The sequence below is a fragment of the Eutrema salsugineum genome, unplaced genomic scaffold (assembly GCF_000478725.1).
Source record: "Eutrema salsugineum unplaced genomic scaffold, Eutsalg1_0 scaffold_2, whole genome shotgun sequence".
In the NCBI taxonomy this organism is placed as follows: Eukaryota; Viridiplantae; Streptophyta; class Magnoliopsida; order Brassicales; family Brassicaceae; genus Eutrema; species Eutrema salsugineum.
Window position 1 is genome coordinate 14,580,031 of NW_006256829.1, and position 16,663 is coordinate 14,596,693.

Genomic DNA, 16,663 nt, shown 5'->3' on the forward strand with positions numbered 1-16,663 from the left:
GCAGAACTCCATAAAAATCTATTTCACACCTCACACAAGCTCCATAGTTAGTTGTCGCCCGCTTTACACCGTGACGGTATGTGTGAAAAACATAGCCCCGAGTGAAATACATGGAGGCTGTAGTTATTTTTGCCATCGGACCTAGTAGTAACTCATGGAACCATGTTGGAAATTCATCCGGATCATTAGGGTCCACCTAATAAGAAAAAAATTCTGCTTTAATTTCTTGATTTAGATATATAGCAAATTAAAGTAGTCTTTTAATTAAAATTTTATACGTAGTTGCCCTTTTAACCACTGGGCATAGTGTTGATCTTTACAATAATTGATTTCAGTTTCAGAAACCCATGATATGCATTCTTTAACCTCATCAACAAATGTGCTGAGAAAAACAACAAATAGTTATTAATACTGACAACTCATATAAAGATATTATTAATTAAAAAATACCTTTCATACGATGACAACTCTTCACAATTTAACAGGATATACGTATGTGCACTGTGATAATCTTTTTCATTGGACCACCAAACTTTTTTAGTTTTCCACTAAGACGTCCGATCGGCGAGAATATGTCAGGTACACCTTCAACGGCATATGTATGGCCAACTGCTCCATCATCATATCGACGAGTAGCTCTTTTGCGTGTTCGTACTTTCGGTGCAAATTAGTATGAAGTGAAGTGTGAAGTCTCTTGCGTTCAAGCTTCCCCCCACAATTGAGCCTTCCACTTTAGCTAGGTTTTTGGCTTTACCTTTAAGATGCTTCATGAAACGCTCGAACGGATACATCCACCTGTACTGAACGGGTCCACCGAGCTCTGCTTCGTGTGGGAGATGAACAGGAAGATGTTCCATAACATCAAAAAATGATGGTGGGAAGATCTTTTCCAAATTGCACAACAAGATTGGAATATTCAATGCGAGTTGTGATATTACATCAACTGATAATGTTCATGTACTAAGATCTCGAAAAAAGCACCAATGCTTCTAATAGCTTCATGGACATTTTTGGGCAAGAGTTCAGCAAATGCAAATGGAAATAATCGTTGCATAAACACATGGCAGTCATGGCTTTTCATCCCAGCAAACTTTAATTCTCAACAGATTTGAAAAGATTAGAGACATACCCATCAGGAAATTTAACGTCAGAAGAAACCCATCTGAACAATGCTGACTTTTGATCTGCACTCAACCGAAATACAGGAACTGGTGCTTTCCCATTTCTCAGTAGATGCAACTCACTTCTGTTGCATAAATCAGGCAAGTCCAATCTTGACTTACCATTGTCTTTTGTTCTTCCCGCTACGTTCATAACTGTATGCATGATGTTATCAAAAATTTTTTTTTCAATGTGCATGACATCAAGATTGTGTCTGAGCAGATGATCTTTCCAATAAGGTAGTTGCCAAAAGATACTTTTCTTGTGCCAATTATGATGAACTCCATAACCTTCAGGCATATTTGCAGGAGTGTGCCAGTTTCCCCCACGCGTTACTGTTTCCTCTGCCCTCCAATGATCGATTTGCGCCTTTATATCATCTCCTATTAAATTAACGGGCGGAGGGACATGTACACTTTTGTTCTTCATAAATAACCTCTTGTTCCTCCGATATGGATGGTTATCCGGTAAAAACCTCCGGTGACAATCAAACCAACAAGTTTTCTACCATGTTTTAGCTGAAACGCATCAGTTCGATGAAGACAATAAGGACAAGATAGCCTCCCATGTGTAGTCTATCCTGATAGCATACCATAAGCGGGGAAATCGCTTATTGCCCACATAAGCACAGCGCACATAGTAAAAATTTTCCTCGTAGAACAGTCATATGTACGAACGTCAGTATACCATAACTGATTCAACTCATGTATGAGTGGCTGCAGAAATAAATCGAGAGCTCCCTTCGGATGATTTGGACCTGGAACGAAAATACTTTAGAAAAGAAATTCCCTTTGCATGCACAAATCTGGAGGAAGGTTATAAGGAGTTAGGATTACTGGCCATAATGAATATTGTCTACCGGACATACCAAATGGACTAAAACCATCAGTGCACAGACCAAGATAGACATTCCGTTTGAACTTAGCAAAATCTGGGTATACCATATTGAAGTGTTTCCATGTCTTTGCATCTGATGGATGAACAACTTCTCCATCTACTTGTGTATGTTCTGCATGCCATCTCATTGATGCAGCTGTCCTTTCAGATTGATAAAGCCGTTCTAACCTATCAGTTATAGAGAGATACCACATACGTTGGTACGGTATCCTTTTACGCCCACCAGTTTGCGGCATGTATCTTGGTTTTTGGCAAAATCGACATTCCTCCGGCTGATTATCATCTTTCCAAAAAATCATACAGTTGTCAACACATACATCTATCATCTCAGAAGGTAGACCAAGACTAAAAATCAACTTCTGAATTTCATAGTATGTTTCCGCTGCCAAGTTATCCTCCGGTAGATACTCCTTCAGAAGATCAGCCCAATCATCCATGCAAACCTCAGCCAGGTTATGATCTGTTTTAATTGACATCATCCTAGCTGTCAACGATAATTTAGACAAGCCTTCTCTACATCATTCGTAGATTGGCTGATTAGCATTGTCTAACAAATCATAAAATCGTTTGGCATCTACATTAGGTTCCTCAACAGCATTACCAGTATGCGTCTCATGAAATGCATCAGTCACCATTTCGTGCATCCTATCATGATCTACACTTTGATCATATTGATACTGATTAGACTGATGACCATAATTCGATTCATCAATATCAACATGACTTTGATAATTACTACTACTACCAGCATTCCCATGAGTATTACTGCCATATCCTTCTCCATGTAGATACCAAACAAAATATTGCGGCATAAACCCTCTATTTAATAAATGCGTCCACACGGTTTTGGTTAGTGTATACCTCGTATTCTTGCATTTCAAACAAGGACAAAACATCTTCCCACTATCTTTCGTTCTCTCCATATTTGTAGCCTGAAACATAAATATTTCTAACCTGTTCTTGAACTCTTCTGTCAACGCCACATCTGAATCTTTACGCATATACATCCAACTTCTTAGCTCGTATATAGACATCTTGAAAATAAACTCAAAATACTATCTCTTTTTATTGATTAGACAATTGTGTCACATCTACCCACGTGAATGGAGTAAATTAACCTTATAATATTATTACTTCTTTTTTTCAAAGTAATATAACTCCTAATTCGGGTTTCCAGCAATGGACAACCCAATATATCAGGATTTACAACACTATACTAAAATTTAAGACCTACAATGAGTCTCCAAGATGAAGATGCTCTTATGTTTGAATGATGATGTGTTGTGATTGAAAGAAGGAATGAAGATCTATTTATAAGAAAATTTTGGGCTTTACAACGCTTTTACGACGACATTTTACGACGAATTTACATTCAAAAATAATATTACGACGAGTTTACGACGATTATGCGATAAAATCTTTCCCCTACAATTGTTAGGTAAACATGTTTTAAATGTTTCCACCTAACTTCTTTTTTGACGTAAAATCGTCGTAATATGTACATCGAAATGTAGTCGTCGTATATTCGTCGTAATTTTACATCGAATTTACGACGATTTTACATTTACTAGCAAATCTCTCGTTATCGATGTATAATCGTCGTAATTCGTCGTAAATTGTATGTCGAGTTTACGACGATTTTTTTATACGACGGTGTTACGACGGTTTTAAAATTAGACGTAAGATCGTCGTAAAATCGTTGTAAGCTTGCGACGATTTGAAAACCGTCGTAATGGACCATTGGAAAACGATTGTTTTCTTGTAGTGGTCATCAAGGCCATCCTGAAGATAATGATAATACTCATAAGAACCTTGGATTAGAGATGCCACACCCTCCGAAACTGCATCAAACAATTTAATAGAACGAGTAAGTAGAGAGAAAAAGGATGAGCAGAAAAAGCAATGACATAATTAGTGCTAACCTCCGCTGCTAGGGATTCCAATATGCACATCTTTGAGCAAGGTGGAACCTGGCATTATCCACGTAGCTTAACAATTAAAGTCATTGCAAATATTGAGACAGAAAGTGAAAAATAAGAAACTAGGCAGATCTGGTTACCACCTTTCTTTATGTTACTCCTTGAGCCATCATTCACAGAAAAATCCAAAGCATTAGCAGTTCTTAGAAGCGGACGATCTAGTGGCAGACTAAGCCTCAAGTGCAGAGATTTCCTAACATCGACTGCAAAGACAGTCAAGAGCAAGATCCACATATATCAAATATAATAATACCATTTCAAGAGCGTTGAGGCTACAATTTAAGATAATAAAAGAAGCAAGCAGAGACACCATTGCAAAGACAGTTAAGAGCAAGAGCTACCGCATAGACGTCGAGTTGAGCTTGAGGATAAGAAAAGAAGCAAGCAGAGACACCATTTCTTCGTCTTCCTCAGACTTCAGATCTGATTCGCGCCTCGGACCTCAGATCTGATTCGCGAGGAGAATGGTGAGAGAGGCAGCAGTGGGTTAAAAAAAATTAGGGTCATGAGTTTTTTTTAAGAGCGCCGTTTGAAAGAGAGAGCCATGAGTTTTTTTTAACTAAAAAATTAGGGTTATTGTGTTTATATAGGAGGATAAAATTTCCGGTTAGGTTAATAAATTTTTTGTTCAATTTCGGTTTAAATTTTAGTTAAATTATTTTTTTCGGTTTAGCAGACTTCCATATTGAAGTCTATTAAGTTTAAATCCTAAATAATAAAATTTCTTCTTCTTAATTTAAAAACAGAATTTTCCATTTATCAATATGAAAAAATAATATATGTACATTTGGATTATAATTACGGAATTTATGAATGTAATTTTGATACCAAAATATTTTTTTCTAAATTTTAAAATTAAATTTCCAGATTTAATTACTTAGTAGACTTCATTTCGATAAACGAAGTCTATTATTAGACTTCTTTCTCTCTTTAGTAGACTTCGTGAGGGTGTAAACGGTAATTAAGACATCCGTTTTTTGTTTACTCATACAAGATTAAATGGTCTTATCACTACCCCTTTAGGTTATTTCTGCCAAATGTTTTTTCAGGGGTCTACTTTTGTATTCAAAGTCAAGTTTTATGTTATTTTTAGCAAAAACCCCTATAATTGATCGATTACCAACACCTTTCGGGCTTGTTAGGTCCGGTGTTATCCTGAAACTAAGGTACTAGTGTAGATTCCTAATTTCTGTGTAATCTTTTTTAGTAGAGGTTAAAAAAACGGCATTCTTCAATTGAGCTTGATCTTCAACCAAGATTTGTTTCTTTTCTTTTCTTCTCTACAGATTGCCATAAACCAGTTCTCGCGTGTGGCTCAACACCAGCGTTGCGCATTTTATGGGAATGTATACGAGACGTAGAAGGAAGAATCAGTTGGAGGATAATGCAGGAGAAACAGAAGAGACACGTGTGGAAGAGGAGTAATTCAACACGTGTGGGAATTTACTAGTATAAATAGTAGATACTGTTCAAGAATATGTATGCACTTTGTATGTTGTAAAGCGATATGAGCTGGAGTATTCTGTTACATTCGTTATGAGAGTGTAGAGAATACGGTTACAGATACATTGTGTACTTCTTCATATTCAATACAAGTGAGTCTTTCTTGAGAGATTACATCAAAGAATCTACCAAATTGGTGCGTCGTGACTCGATCGAACAGAGCTATGGATTCAGCTACAAAAGCGAAATTAACATCGGAGATCAAAAGTGAGAATGGCGATTACGATATGGCGGCATTGAAAGACGAGCTAGAGTTTTTACATGGCGGATTCTCACGACTATGTGAATCGAAAACGAAGGTGGAAGCTCGCATGAAGGAGATGGATGCGAAACTCAATTCGATTCTAATGGCGGTCCAACAACAATCTGGACTACCTCCGAGAGTCGATGGCGGAGCAAGACCAATCGAGATTCCAGAATCGTCGCGATTTACAAATCAGGTACATAACTCCATACCTGGAACAAACCGGAATGATTACCCACTAGGTTAGGTTATCGACCTGGATATTCTGAATTGACGAATCGCGATAGTTTGTTAAAGAAAATCGAAATGCCTATATTTGATGGTTCACATCCATATGTGTGGATCGCGGATGTGGAGCGATTCTTTGAGGTTGGGCGTTATGATGATGAAGCCAAGCTGGATTTGGTTTCACTAACGCTAGCTGGTAAAGTTCGGAAATAGTATATCTGGTCGCGGAAAAGACACAGATTCAGAAATTCGAGAGATTTTCTGGATAGATTGTTACTCTGGTTTGCTGAAACGCTAGAAGAAGAACCTGGGAAACAATTATACTCAATTAAACAGACGGGATCATTGAGTGACTACGTGTCAGAGTTTGAGGATATATCAGCTCAGGTAACAGGGGTGGATGATAAAGGTCTAGAGGATATATTCTACAATGCATTATCTCAGGAGATGAAGGAGGTAATCAAAATGAAGGAACCTAAAGGATTACCGAACCACATTGCAGCTGTCTTGAAAATGGAAAGCAGTACCTTTTGCAAAGTAGTGGGTGAAGCAACAAAAAAGGAGTTTTCAGGACAGAAACAGTTGGGTTATCAGACGAGAAACACTTCAAACTTTGGGACTCAAAGATCACAATATGTTAACACCTTCAAACCAAAGGTGTTAACAATTGAGAATACAGAACCAAAAGAAGGACAACAACAACAAAAACAGCAACTACGTCCAAGACAGAGGTTTACGGATGCCGAATTGGATGTCAAAAGAAGCCTCGGACTCTGCTTCAAATGTGATGCTAAGTGGTTTAGGGGTCATGAAAATGTGTGTCCAAAGAAGGAACTTAAAGTGCTTACGGTTTTCAACGGGTTTGAAGTAGAAGTACTCGATGAAAATATGATGGAGGTAGACAACGATGAGGTTGTTCAAGGTGGTGAATTAATGCACTTATCCTTAAACGCATTTTTAGGAAAAGAAGCCCCTAAAACGACAAAGGTTCATGGCATGATAGGAAGAAAGGGTATAGTGGTCATGCTTGATAGTGGAGCCTCCCATAATTTCATAGATCCATCAACAGTCGCAAGAACAAACTTGAAGCTGACTGAAAGCTCAGGATTGGATGTTTTACTGGGCAATGGATTACAAGTGAAAGGCATGAGAATATGCAAAGATGTCAAGTTCACACTAACTGGGTTCGAATTCTCATCGGATTTCATTTCATTGGAGCTTGGTAGTATGGATATGATATTAGGCGTTCAGTGGTTGGAGACACTTGGCAAGTGTTTGGTAGACTGGAAGAAACAAGAATTCTCGTTTAAATACGATGATACTTGGGTGACATTTTATGGAGATACAAGGTTGCATTCGAAGAAATTTTCGCTAAAGACATTACACAATGAACCCATGGTAATATCAAAAGGTGTGGTATTAGAGTTTGGTGGGAAAAAACTTACAAACTCAGGTGAATCATCAATACCACCTATCATTTCTGAGTTGTTAGTGCAGTTTGAAGCGGTGTTTGCAATCCCCACCAACTTACCACCTAAACGAGGACGAGAACATGGCATCACGTTGATAAATGGGTTGGGACCTATTAATGTACGCCCTTACAGATATCCTCAGATCCATAAAGAAGTGATGGAGAATATGGTCAAGGATATGCTAGAAGCGAGTACAATTAGGCCGAGTGTTAGCCCATATTCTAGCCCCGTGCTTTTGGTAAAGAAGAAGGAAAATAGTTGGCGATTCTGCGTGGATTATAAAGCACTGAATCGTGCAACTGTTCCAGACAAATTTCCCATCCCAATGATTGATGAGCTGCTAGACGAATTAAATGGTGCTGTAGTTTTTTCGAAACTAGACCTATGTTCAGGCTATCATCAAATCAGAATGAAGGATTCAGATGTGGAAAAGACAGCTTTTAGAACTCATGATGACCACTATGAGTTCTTAGTAATGCCATTTAGGCTTACTAATGCTCCTGCTACTTTTCAATCTTTAATGAAATATTTGTTCAGAGCATATTTGAGAAAGTTTGTGCTAGTATTCTTTGATGATATTCTGGTATACAGCAAAACTTTAGAAGAGCATCGGGAGCACCTACAGATTGTCTTACAAGTCTTTGTGGATAATCAGCTATTGGTCAACAGAAAGAAATGTCTTTTTGCTCAACAAGAAGTGGACTATTTAGGCCACATCATATCTGCTCAAGGGGTTGCAACTGATCCATCCAAAACGGCAGCTATGCAAAAATGGCCTACACCTCGGACAGTGAAAGAGCTGAGAGGATTCCTGGGTTTGACAGGGTACTATAGGAGATTTGTCAGAGGATATGGGAGTTTGGTTAAACCTTTGACTGAATTATTGAGAAAAGACAAATTCCAATGGTCAACCGAGGCTCAACAGGCATTCGATACTCTAAAAAAGGCAATGGTGTCAGCTCCTGTATTGGCCCTTCCAGACTTTTCAGATGTGTTTATAGTCGAGACTGATGCATCAGGATTTGGGCTTAGAGCCGTGTTAATACAAAAAAAAAGACCAGTTACCTATTTTAGTTGTGGTTTGACACCTCGGGAGCAACTTAAGTCGATCTATGAACGTGAACTTATGGCCATTGTGCTTGCCATTCAGAAATGGAAGCATTATCTTCTGGGCCGTAAGTTCGTCGTACATACAGATCAGAAAAGCCTTAAATTCTTGTTAGAACAGCGTGAAGTCACACTGGAATATCAAAAATGGTTGACAAGACTTCTCGGATATGATTGACATTGTGTATAAGGCTGGGATCGAGAACAAGGCTGCGGATGGGTTATCAAAGAGTTTACAGACACCGTTGGATTCTGTGAGTTCCAGTTTATTAGCACTTACAGTATCATCGGTCATTCAACTTCAAGACCTATATAAAGAAATAGCAGAGGATGAGGGAATTCAGAGTATGATCAAACGAATTCAAGATGGTGAAGTAGTGAAAGCTGGGTATGTAGTTGTGGATACCAAACTCTGGTACAAGAGACGTCTCGTCATCCCTGCTACCTCAGGATATATTCCATTGATATTGGCTGAAATGCATGAAGGACAACTCGGAGGCCATTCAGGAGTTCTCAAAACACTAAAACGAATACAACAATTGTTTTATTGGGATGGTATGATGAAAATGATACAAAAGTTTGTCTCGGAATGCAGTATCTGTCAGACTCACAAGTATTCAACACTATCTCCAGCTGGCTTATTGCAGCCACTTCCAATACCTCAAGTTGTATGGGAGAGATCAGTATGGAATTTATCGAAGGGTTACCAGCATCAAATGGCGTGAATGCAGTGTTAGTAGTGGTGGATCGGTTGAGTAAATATGGTCATTTTATCGGCCTAAAACATCCCTTTACAGTGACGACGGTGGTGGATAAGTTTATCAAAGAAGTAGTCCGTCTTTATGGGTTTCCCGTATCTATCGTATCAGATAGAGACATAATCTTTCTCAGTCACTTTTGGAAGGAGTGTTTCAAACAATCGGGCACAAAATTAAAGTATAGTACCACCTTCCATCCACAAACAGATGGACAAACGGAAGTACTTAACCATTGTTTAGAGACATATTTGCGATGTTTGGCCTCATCACATCCAAAATCATGGGCAAAATTTCTTCCTTGGGCTGAACTTTGGTATAATACCAATTACCACACTTCTTTAAAAACTTCTCCATTTTAGGTTGTGTATGGTAAAGAACCTCCAACACTTGTGAGATTTGAAGAAGGCTCGACATCAAACTTTGAACTGGAGAAGATGCTGAAGGAACGTGACATGATGTTAAACCAGATTAAAGCTCACTTGCTTCGAGCTCAACAATTGATGAAGGAACAAGCTGATAAACATAGACGTGATATCGAGTTTGCAGTTGGGTCAATGGTATTTTTGAAGTTGCGACCCTATAGGCAAACATCTGTGGCAAGGCAGATCTGCCAGAAACTTGCGGCACGTTTCTATGGTCCATTTGAGGTGTTGGAGCGCATTGGTAAAGCAGCTTACAGATTACAGCTTCCCCCTGAATCTCGGATCCATCCTGTTTTTCACGTATCACAACTTAAAGCAGTGTTGGGTTCGGATCACTCAGTATCTCCTTTACCAATTCATTTGTCTGAGGCAGACGAATTGACAGTGATGCCGGATGAACTCTTGGATTGGCATCACAATGAAGATGGCTGGTTAGAAGCATTGGTTTCATGGAAGAACTTACCCTCACATGAAACAAGCTGGATTTTGGCCCGAGATATTGAGGAACAATTTCCCACATTCGATCTTGAGGGCAAGATCAGTCTCAAAGAGGGGGGTATTGATAGGCCATGGAATGTGTATACGAGACGTAGAAGGAAGAATCAGTTGGAGGAGAATGCAGGAGAAACAGAAGAGACACGTGTGGAAGAGGAGTAATTCAACACGTGTGGGAATTTACTAGTATAAATAGTAGATACTGTTCAAGAATACGTACGCACTTTGTATGTTGTAAAGCGATATGAGCTGGAGTATTCTGTTACATTCGTTATGAAAGTGTAGAGAATACGGTTACAGATACATTGTGTACTTCTTCATATTCAATACAAGTGAGTCTTTCTTGAGAGATTACATCAAAGAATCTATCAGTTTATCACTTTCTGAGCTGCGAGATCTGTACCACGTGGTAATGCCTTCTGTAACTACGTTTGTGATGTGAATGAACAAGTGAATAATTTATTTATTCATTTGTAGGAGTAGATTATGCGTATCCAAGATACGTAAAGTGGCGAACAGATTATGCTGGCTGGGTTTATGTCTCCAATTTTGTACTCTCTACTTCATGGATTAGGACCAGATTTCATGCTTAGATTGGTCAAATCTGTGTTTTGAATGGCCTCGTAATCAGCCAAGGATTACCTTCGTTTACCTTTCATATCCATATTTCCAGTTGTGGAATAAGATTATTAATATAGTTTCTGGCTGTTCCCTAACATCCGAACCAGGTTTCATCTGTCTACTATTCTCGGTACCATGAGCCCTGTTCTTTTTACTCTGCTTTGCCGTTTTAAGTCATATAATGTTGAGCAACAAGTTGATAAGATTTGCTTGTATTGACTCTTGACCTTCTCAGGTTTTTGTGAGATGATAACATATTGTATGTCTCAATTTTTTCTTTGCAGATCTTCATATATATCTTTTTTTTTTTTTTTAATCTGCAATATCGTGGAATGTTTTTTTGTTGCTCATTGATGTTTGTTATTTTCCCATTGATATGACGATATGAATGCATCTCTTGTCTGATGCAGGGATTAAGAACTTGCACATTCCAATAAAGGAAACTGACTTGATTGTAACTCCTGCTGATGAGGTACTTGTGTTACCGATTTTCAACTCTGACTTTTTCGTATCTTAAAGAAAACTATAATATAATTTTTATGCCTACTTGCATTGGAATTCCACATAAAATTGGTTTGATCCTGCCTGTGTTTTGTCTTTGCTTCTCGTGCCTTTGTGCTAAGTTAATCTACCCTTATGATACTCTCCTTTTTTTTTCCCAAAAAGAAGAAATGAAAAGCATTAGACCTAGGAAGAAGAAGAAGATCTATGAATTACTGTCAAAGGCTGCAGCAGCAGCAACAAGAACATCCGAACCTTTGATCAACGAGAGCTCCACATTGTTTTCTTCCGCCAACCTGACCGGTTCTTAGAGTCAGATGAAAGGAAGGGCCATGTTTCCGGTGTAAACTTGGAGAAAACCATTCTTGAAAGTAAGAGTGAAACTATTTTACCGTATCTTGAGTTTTGGAGACACTAGAAAAAAAAGGATTAGTGATTGCTGAGGATACAATAGCGTAACACTTGAGACATATCTCTCGGGTACTTGTAGGTGTTGGAAGCGGAAAGCAAATTGCAGTTGGTACAGGAGAGTTTGAGGATCTGAACTGCAGGTAGGGTAATATGAAAGCTTCTCAGTGAACAAGTTAGAACAAATTGAATGAAAAAAAAAAAGCAAGCATGTTCGGTTTTTTGCAGTATGGTGCTGAAAGCCATTGGTTACAAGTCGGTTCCAATCAACGGTTTACCTGTTTATCACAAGAAAGGTGTGGTCTAATATGAAAGCTTGTTCTGTTCGATGATTAAAGTCTCAAATGTTTCTTCTGTTTTTTTTTTTGTGTATGCTCCAATTTCATGTTTCAAGGTATTGTCCCGAATGTAAAAGCTCGGGTGGTTAGTCACACTTCAGGAGACGTATCAAAGACAGAGACAGGCTTATACGTGTGTGGATGGCTCAAAAGAGGACAAGAAGGCATAATTGCCACAAACCTTATTTGTGCCGAAGAAACAGTAAGCACACCAAACTGATGTTCTTTAAAGCTATGAAATGGTGATGAAAATTGGGAGTGTGTTGCAGGTTGGTAGCATAAAGGAAGACATTGAAGAAGAAGATGGTATTTGTAAGAACAAAAAAGCAGGAAGCAGAGGACTGTTGCAATTGCTGGAGGAGAAGATTGATACCAAAGAAAAACAAATGGGTAATGAGAGAAATAAACCCAGAGAAAAATTAGTCACATGGGAGGATCTTTTAGCAGCAGCAACCAACTGGGACTACAAATTCAATTATATAGTTAATAATTTTTTATCAATGGAATATGTTGCAGTTTTGCTGGTACTTTTGATTTTTTTTCCTCAAGTATTAATACTTAACGCAAAAAAAAAAGTTGGAAAATGCTTCGGGGTTCAGATACAGTGGCAAGGTCGTTAATTTTTCTGTGATCACTGTTTAGTCAATACAATGTAGTTCAATATACAAAAATAATCGATCTTTTTCTGATACTAACGTCTATACAATGTAGTTCAATATACAAAAATAATCGATCTTTTTTGGATTCTAACGTCTAACACACGCAATCGTGATATGCATTGTTTTCAAGTGCCATGGCAGAGGTTATTAGATTGTCCTAACACCATTTTGGCAACGACTCAAAAACTATTAAAAAAATCAGTTTTCTTTTTCTTGAAGAATTAGATGTGTATGTTCGCAACAGTCAAAATAAACTTTTGCTAATTTTCCTCCAAAGTTCTGTGCTATGTTATAACTCAATAAGACAATAACCCATCTCATCAGCGAGTGAAGATTATATGTTCTAACTCTATAACTCATCTCGTCAACGAGTGAATAGTTTTAGTTTACTTGAGAATGTGACAACAGAATACAACATGCAAAAGATAGATAATAGCCAAACTGCAATTATTAGGAAAAAAAGTGTGGACATTCTATCAGCAAGAAAAACTCCAACTCGAAGAAAAAATCAGTCGAATCTCATTGTCATTGTTTTGTTTTTTTACTTTTATGTATTATTACTATTTTGATTTAACTTGTTTTTCATATTATTAAAGGTAGATGTTGAAAAAATTAAAATTAAAAGCATATCAAAATCAAAAGATTAATTTATATATAAAAAAGTTATACTCTAAAAACAGAGTATCTGTTAAACTAAATTTGGAATAACAACATATTGAGTTCTCTAATTTTAGAGTGAGATGCAGAGTACATGACTAAACTTTTTGATCCGACTTGGTGGTTGAGCTAAGCACAATAGAGACGTTATCATTGTCTTGGGAAAGCATTGGAACCATTTCAAGCAACTCTTCAAATCCACTTTCTTCAAAATAACCTCCAAATCTTACGACCATCTTTCCTAATGTCTTTGTGCTTTTAAGCACAAATTCCATGAACGAAGCCATGTGCTTCGACTTTACATTCTTACGAAAAATGTTCTTAAAGACCCTCGCTTCTGATTTCCATGATATATTTGATTCGAAGCCATGCACACGCAAATGAACCTCAATAATCGAGTCCGGTATTATGCCTCCATCTTGTAGATGTAATGGTATGCCTTCAACCTTTATGCAAACAAAGTGTCAGTATCTTGGATTATTGAAACTCTAGCATATAGTTGGAATGGTTAAGAAATAATAGAGGTTTTACTGTAAATATATACCTTTATGCATCCATCCTTTATGTGTACAATTAGCTTCTTTAGCTGAGTTGTGTTTTGTAGCAAATTTACTATACCAATCATTACATAGTGCGAAATCATTGTCTCAAATGTTAAAGATTCAAATTTGAACATCGGAAGAGGAACACGACGAAGCTTGGCAATAGCTAAAATCTAACAAAAAAAAAAAAAATCAAACACAAACATTAGTAAAACCTAAGTACCAAACAAAGGAGTTTAAACATCGAAAGAAGAACACGGCAAAGCTTGGGACCAGATAAAATCTAATTAACAAATAAATTAATAAACACAATAGATACTAACATTAGTAAAACTTCTACGAATTAATTTTTGATAAATTAATAAACACAATAGATACTGTACATAAAGAGTGCAATCAACATATTCTTCATTTAGTAAAGTATATGCTTATGCAAACTTATAAATCACATAGGAGTTTGAACATGAGTAATAGATACTAACATAGACTTTGCAACCAACAGATTCTTCATGAGTAAAGTATATGATTATGCAAACTTGTAAATCACATAGGAGTTTAAACATAACACGACGAAGTTTGACAACAGATAAAATCTAATTAATATAAAGCAAAAACGTAAAAAAAAAAATCTAGCACAAACATTAGTAAAATCTCTATAAATTAATATTAGATAAATTAATAAACAAGATAGATACTAAACAACATAGATTTTTCATGATTAAAGTAAATGATTATGCAAACTTGTAAATCACAGATTCTTCATGAGCAAAGAAAATGATTATGCAAACTTGTAAATCACAAAGGAGTTTGACCATCGAAAGAGGAACGCGACAAAGCTCAGCAACAGATAAAATCTAATTAAAAAAGAAGTACAATGTATAGTAAAACTTATATTAACTATAATTCAAAGAGAAAATAATAAATATATACGACATATCTGTGAGGATTTTTTATTCCACTGATAATTTATAGTGTTGCATTTTCGAACATGTAGCTGCTTCCGAATAAACCAAAGTATCATCATCCCTCATGATTAACATTAGGAATGGTCAATGGTGTCAGATAATTTCTTCTTCAATTTTTTTTCTTAAATAAGAAGAAAAAAATTAGAACAAGAAGAGTTACCCCTGTATAAATTGATAAAGTTTTAGAGTATAACGAACAACCAAAACACAAACCTCAAGGAGAAAACTGCCACTGAAGCAAGACAAGAATCATTGATCATTGCATATAACATATGCTTATTGAAACAAAAACAAAAAAAAAGATGATGAATGGTATTTGTTATTCAGCTATTTGATTAAGTTAAATTCTTTCTGATGATAATTGTCCAGTTACTTATCTGACATACCAGTCAAAGCTCATCGGCTAACAATAGACGGTGCAACCAAGTGTGATTCTACATAGGTAAGTTAAAAAATGATTATGCAACTTAAGAGTATCAATCGTACATACCTTGAGAAAATTTTCCCCAAAAGTAAGCTTCTCTACATTCTTCAGCTTCTCTAACATGTTTTGCACAATCGGTTAAAGAAAATCAGCACCATATGCGTTATGTGAGTAAAAGCCAAGATTAAGTCTAGCTTCAGTTAGAGACGAGACATCAACTAAACGAGATGGTAAGATCGGCGGAAATGTCAAATCGAGAAAATGGATATGTGGTGCTACAATATGAACTGGCCCCAAAACCGAGACGATTTCTAATCTTGTCAAACGCAGCAGCGATTTGCTGCTGAGATCAAGAACCTTCAAGCGACAGCAACTACGCAACGTTAAGCTTTCGAGGATCGGACAACCAGATAGAATCGTAGCCATAGATTCGTCAGAGATGTTGCAACGACGCAAGAAGAGCTTCTTCAATGATGTCCAAGATACCGAGGAGCACTGAATCATCTTAGTCATAAACGTTAAAGTAAGGAAGAGTTGCTTGACGGAAGAATTGGTGTAGAATAGATCAGGAATATCATAGTCAAAAGCAGAAGCTCTTGAACCTAAATCCAGCGACAGATCTTCCACGTTTCGGGATTTGACGAAATCGATCCAACTTTCAACGTAAGGAAAATTGTCCAAGTTGGTGGGACAGAGATGGAAACTCGTCATCTTGCGAGCCTTGTAGCGAGCTAAGGTTTCGTTTATCGAATCAGCCTTGAGATAACCCTCACCACAAGCATCGAATTTGAGACAAGGTGTATCGGACCATACATGCCTCCATCGTTTTGACAAGATGGAAGTACGGAAGGCGAATATGGTCCGAAGAAAGGAGAGTATATTTTGGAGGATTACATCAGGCATAGCGCTGATTGAGTCTACAGCGTCGCTTGAATCTAGGTGTCGGTGGCTAGGGCTTGTTTCACCGTCTCGGTCCTCGTCCGCCATCATAATTCAGCAGTTTTCTTAGGGACAATGAAACTGTTTCATCTCTTCTAATCCTCTCGCCCGATATATATTTTGTTTCCAGGGCTAATATATTTATTGATTTTAGAAAGCCTTCCAGAACACAATCATGGCGAAACTTGCTTTATGGGTAGTTTTCAAGTTCTCAATGTGGGAACAGGGCAGTTTTTTTTCGACTAACAATTTTATTGATTTCAATATAGAATTACAAAGTAACTCACGAAAAACAAATTATTACATATGCGCCATAGTAAAAAAAAAAATACAACAAAAAAGT

The 16,663-nt window shown here is 37.2% G+C and overlaps 2 pseudogenes; one reads left to right on the forward strand and one right to left on the reverse strand.

Moving 5' to 3' along the window:
• Positions 1-11,275: 11,275 nt before the first annotated feature.
• Positions 11,276-12,754, forward strand: LOC112086550 (annotated as a pseudogene).
• A 794-nt stretch (positions 12,755-13,548) lies between these two features.
• On the reverse strand, positions 13,549-16,332 carry LOC18018043 (annotated as a pseudogene).
• Positions 16,333-16,663: the final 331 nt, after the last annotated feature.